Raw genomic sequence first — 6,732 nt, forward strand, 5'->3', positions numbered from 1 at the left:
AGGGAGGTGGAATGTTAGTTCTTATATCGCCTAAAATATCCTTGGATAGTTATAGGAAAATTATGAATTATAATTACAAATTACAAGCTATTGAAATTACCTTAGAAAAACAGGGTTTAATTATAATTTTCGTTTACAATGCTCCTCAAAATTATAATACGGACCTGTTTTGGACGTCACATTTCCCACACGACCCAACTAAACAATATATCGTCTGTGGAGACTTCAATCTTGGTTTTCTGCCAAGTTATCTAAATACCAACCCAGGAAGATTTCCTTTCCTTGCTTCGATATATAAAAATGAGATGTCTATTATTAATTCCACATGTCCGACACGACTAGGTTCCTGTCACCAACAAAACTCGGCACTGGACTTAACCATGGTGTCACGAAAGTTAATACCAAGAACAAATTGGAGAACACACACGGATACGTTAGGAAGTGATCACTTTCCTATTATTTTCACTATTAATGTACAAGAAGAATATGTTATTTGTCCAAATGGATCAACTCAGAAGAAAAACGTGGATTGGACCAGGGCGGCAGTAGATCTCCAAGAAAAGCTATTAGACAGTGCCTCCTTAGAGAACTTTCACAGAACTATTTACCATTACCTGGAGGAAAAGTACCCGTCGACAGAGAAGAGGAAACAGGCTCTAAAAATTAAACCTCTATGGTGGAATTCGAATATACAAAAAGAAATTGCTTTAAGACGGCATTATTTAAATACTTTCTGGCGACAGCCCTCCCTCGTCACTTTTATTGCAAAGCAATACGCTAAGGTGAGAAGATTAATAGTCAAGTATAAGCGGTCGGTCTGGAGAGCCTATATGACTCAGATTAATGCTCATTCGTCAGCAACCGATATTTGGAAAGCCATCAAATGGTTCACAGGATATAAAGTACGACACTCATCACCCATTTCGCTCACTACTGATTTACAGTATGCTTTTCTAAAATTAGTAGCACCAGATGATACTGCAAAGGGTTACAGTTATCCCAATAATGGAATTTCGTCAGAATTACTGCATCCTATTAAGAACCAAGAAATCTCCAAAATAATCACAGCTCATCGAAGTAAGTCTGTTCCAGGCCCAGATAGTATAACCTATACCAGTTTAGCGGCTTTCCCTAATCCAGTTTTACAACACCTGGCACAACTTTTCACGAGCCTGCTATGTCATCCAAGGATTCCAGCTAGTTGGCATGACTTCTATGTAATACCTATCCAAAATCCCAATACAGTTGGTGACCTAGCAACTCATTATAGACCTATAGCACTGGGCAATGTCTTAAGGAAAGTTTTTGAAAAAATCTTGGCATCCAGAATATCCTTCCATTTGGAAAGATACGGGTTACGGCCTCAAAATCAATATGGTTTCAGGAAAGGATATAACACAACATGGAATGTTATGACTATTATGAAAGAAGAGGATGTCAGTTGTATTCCTTGACATTTCAAGGGCATACGATTCTGTACATATTGGAATGCTAATGGTTATACTCCAACAATTGCAACTCCCACCTGCTTTTCTCCAGCTTATAGCCCTTTTAATGACGGAGAGAAAAATTCGACTTCATCCAGGCTTCTCGATCACAGAGACGAGGACTTCCTCCATCGGATTACCCCAAGGATCAGCTTTAAGCCCCATTCTCTCCAATATATACCTGTCTTCATTGAGTAAACTACCGCTTCAAGTGACAAAAATGCTTCTATATGCAGACGACATTGCATTATACTATTAATACCATCAATCTGATTTCCAGGTTACCTCGAGATTACATCAGAGCAATATCAATATGGTCATTAAAGAGTTAGGTTTGGAAGTTAACCCCAAGAAGAGTCAACACTCAATCTTCGCCTCTGTTAAGCCCCAGATGGATGAATGCCAATATGTCAAGATTGTGGAACATACCCTGCCTGCTCTACTTGAATGTAAATTTCTTGGGGTGATCCTGGATGCCAAATTGACAGGGTCCGACCATTAAAATTACATCCTACAAAAACTCCAGTCAAGGAAGATGATTTTCAAACACATCACATACAAGAGATGGGGTAAACCACCCAAAAACTGATGTTGCTATATAACAATATGATCCAAGCAGTGTTGAGGGCATTGGTGTACTTCCACACCCAAATAAGATAATACAACAGAAATTATCGTCGACGGTGTATGGCATAGCTAAACAAATCCTTGGTTTAAGAGGAAAACCCAAGAAAACGTGAGTTTTTCAAGAACTCCAATTAACGAAGTTCTATACAAGACAAGTTAGCGCTTGCCACCAGATCATGGGAACGATATTTGCAAATACTGAGTCATACCTATATAAAAAATTTAAATGGTTGTTTTTGTTATACTTACGAGTTGGGGGAGAGGAATTGATAGGCCGCAGCCCGCAATTTATAAAGATTTTTGGTACATATTATAAAAACTCTACGGTCTGCAAATCCCCAAGATTCCCTGTTTACTGCACCGTTTATCAGGTCTTTACAAACAACATATCCGCTGAGATGCAAAAGTTTGCAAACTGCCAATCCACTAGTGCTTTTTTCTGTGAATACATACAACAGATGAAGATGACTTACCCAAATCTCTTGAAAATCTACACGGACTGGTCAAAAATGGAAGAAGGAACCAGTGCGACATATTTTAATGAAACCACGGGAGATAAAAAAGTGGTCAGTTTACATAAAAATACTTCCATATTTACGGCCGAAATCCGTGCAGTGGGAGAGGCGCTGGTTTCCATACGTCACATACATGACTCACATATACGGATCTTTACAGACTCTAGGAGCGCCCTCCAAGCTATTATAGATACAACAGTTCATATATCACAGTCTATGGCTTTGGTACACTGCAAACAAGTTATCTTAGAACTCCAAACATCAAATAATGACATACAACTGGTATGGATTCTTAGTCATTCAGGTATTCCTGGAAACGAATATGTGGATCAGCTGGCGAAGTCAGCAGCGAAGGTTATGCCAAAGATAAATGAACCCCTGACTCTTCAGGATTATCGCATCCAATACGTCCAGATAGATCAAGTCGTCTATCTTGTTGATTGGTTAGAGTTTCAGTTGATTATATCAACCCTTCCTCTTCAATTATGTAGTATATTATAATCTTTGGTATACGCATGGTATCTAAATTCCATCGACACGAATGTGTCCAACGGAATATAAATTTGTTTCAACTATGGTAGGTGGCTCTGAATGAGTATAGTATAAATCTTGTAGATGTCATTTTATTGCATTGAATTTATGCGAGTAGTTGTTTTGGTCATTGATGTTTGTATTTCCTGTTTATATCATATCTGCCAAGAGAATTTATTAGGTAGGTTGTTGTTATTGAGTGCTGCCTTGTGATAGAGTTTATTTGTGATTTTTTGTATATATTTATTTATTTGTCTAATGGCTAGTACATGATATTTACTATCGTTGACTGAGGGAAAAACAAGAAAGTGGTGAACAAAACTACTGGCAGTTGCAAGCTTTCGTCTTAACACTGAACATGACATCATGGGTAAACACCTCAATTGTCTTCACATCCTTCCATCAGCATCCTGCATTTTGTGCCATCAACAGGAAGATATGGATAGACAACATCTTGCAAAATGCCCTGCTCTGAAATCTTCCAAGGAAGTCGACCGCTACTGGGAAGCCAGAGCCCGAATGTTTTTTGTATATATTCGTGAAAATATTCTATTTGGAGGTCATCATGAAGTTGTCGTGTACTTGTTCCCCATCCACTGCCGTGAATGGTTCTCAGTATTTTGTTTTGGATAACTTGTATCTTGTTCATAACAGATATGTTAGCATATCCCCAAGCTGGTGCTGTGTATGTTATCATACTTCGAATTAGGGCCTTGTAGACATGTAATTTAGTTTTATGTTTTAATGCTGGAGTTTTAAATAGTGGATATAATTGAAGAAATCTACCCATGGCTTTTCTTGTTATTTGAGTGACATGTTGGTTCCAGATTAGTGTTTTATCCATAGTTATTCCCAGATATATGATTTTAGAAGTCCAGTTGATGTATGTATTGAATAATTTGAGTCAGGTTCTGGGTTGGAAATCCAATCTAACCTCCAAGTCTCTGGTTCACCAATAATCACAAATGTCTACAGATTTAATAGAAAAGTGGTGGAACAACAAAACGTGCGATACATACCCACGCAGACAGTTAAGGTTACTTTCCGGACACAAAGATTACCCCAAAAAGGAATACTCTTCTACCAGGTCTTCGAAATTGATAAATACAAAGAGAGAGTTATATTATGCACAAATTGTGGGAAATTCAACCACAAAGCAAAATTTTGTAGGAATCAACAAAAATGCTTAATATGCGGACTGGAACATAACGACTTCTCAAAGCCCTGCCCCAAAGGCACTTACAAATGCATTAATTGCGGCCTAGTGCACACCACATCTGGCACGAAACTGTGTTCAGCATATAAACTGGAAACCAACATTAATGATAAAATCCAAGAGCTTCCTATCTCAAGATAGATACTCACTGGCCGACAAACATATGCCGAGATGGTGAAGACCCTACACACCAATAACGACCTTTTTCAAACATCAGCCTTTCCCCAATTGAAAACTAAGCCGGCAGCAAAAAATTCCACATCACCTACGATACCTAACCACAGATCGCCAACACCCTCCACTCAACATCCCAAACGAAAAAGAACTGCCCCCCCCCCCCAGAGAAGGAGGACACTCATATATTTCAACAAATACAGCAGATTTTGGTTTCCCCCCATGGCAGAGAGCCCAAACTTGCACATACCAAGAAACAAGATACCCATACATCGCATTCAGTCAATGCACACAATCAATCTACGACAAAGGTAACATTCTCTTCCGTACCTGGAAAAACTACACTATCTCCGGATCAAACACATACTGATACTAGTAACAGCAACTTCCTTCAGCATATCCAAGAAGAAGAAACTAAATTAACTAGTATAAATTCCATTATACAAGAGGCTCCAGAATACCTAAGACCTCAACTAGACCAGCTAAAACTCCACATTCAAAACTTCTAACAAGATTCCTAAACTACGGAAACTTCACATTCTATACTGGAATGCACGCAGTATATCAAACAAACGACATGAATTACTAGCCTTTTTATGGAATCAAAACATACACATACTAATCATCACTGAAACTTGGCTAAAACTATCTTCACAATTTTCTCTTCCAGGATATAACATCATTTGGAACGACCGCACTACCATTGGTGGGGGCATCCTCTGTGCTATCCAGAATACTCTGGTCATAAAGGAATGGGACGACATCCGTCTTCCACCTTCCCTCAAAGGGATACGAATCCAGGTCAGCCAGTTCACTATAGTAGGCATATATTCATCAGGGCCAGCACACTCATACAGAGAATGGGAACAGATACTAGAGCCACGAACAACAAACATGATCATATGTGGGGATTTTAATATCCCACACTTTGACGATGGTAGAGACTGGCATTTACACCGAAATCCCTTAATACAAGTTAGTAATCGTCACAAATGGCGCCTAGCCAACCATCATCTTCCGACAAGAATGGGAACACACCGCCAACAAGATACATCCCCTGATCTGATACTCATTTCTGATAATCTGTACCCAGACGTATTGACAACAAGACACCTAGACACTATGGGGAGCGACCACTATCACTTCTCACTACATGTGAACATGACCCCGCTAGACACAACTAATATAGTCAAATATCGTCGTTGCGGTGAGCCCAAGAAGGACGTGGAGAAATTTGTACAAGCCAAAATGCAACAACACACAGGTGAATTTACTTACCAAGACATAGAAGAAATTGCCGTCGAATACAACAATGTTTTCCACCCACTAACACAAATAAATTCTAGGCCCAATAAAAAACCCCCGTGGTGGAATGCCACGTGCTCCAAATCTATAGCAGAACAGCGTTTGGCCCTCTCCTGGTTCTGTATACAATGCACATATGAAAATTTCCTTACCGCCAGAAAAGTGGAAGCACAAACACGCAGAACCCTGAAAAAAGTAAAGCGGGCCTCATGGAAGAAATACTGTCTCTCAATAACACAAAATACCACCTCTCAACAGGTCTGGAAAAAGATAGCATGGAACAAAAACTCCAATAAGACACAGTTCCTTCCCCCAGCATATGGTAACATTTCTCTTCAACACCAGTTTCTTCAAAATCTCACCCAGGACTCAGTCAACCTAGCACCCCCAATTGGATGATACACATAATGACAATAACCTGCTCCTGCAGAACATACAGGCGGAAGAAATTCACATGGTCATCAAGAATAAAAAACGACCTACAGCACCTGGACCAGATGGGATCAGTTACACCCTAATCAAGATAATGCCCCAGGAATGGCTTCACCACCTGGCTCTTGCTTGCTCCCAGATTCTGCACTCCGGAAGGATTCCCTCAACCTGGAAAGACATCATCATACACCCAATTCTCAAACCGAATACTTCAAGCCTTCAAGCATCCGACTATCGACCAATATCATTACTAAACACCTTACGGAAAATATTTGAAAAAATAATACACAACCGACTTACCTTCTATCTGGAACGGATGAACCTCTGGCTGTCAACTCAATTTGGTTTTAGGAAGGGATTTAGCACAATGTTTAACATCTACACCCTCCTAGTAAGCATCCAGATCGCCTTCATGACACAACAACACGTACTAGCACTATTCATC

Source organism: Periplaneta americana, chromosome 16 (genome assembly GCF_040183065.1).
Source record: "Periplaneta americana isolate PAMFEO1 chromosome 16, P.americana_PAMFEO1_priV1, whole genome shotgun sequence".
In the NCBI taxonomy this organism is placed as follows: Eukaryota; Metazoa; Arthropoda; class Insecta; order Blattodea; family Blattidae; genus Periplaneta; species Periplaneta americana.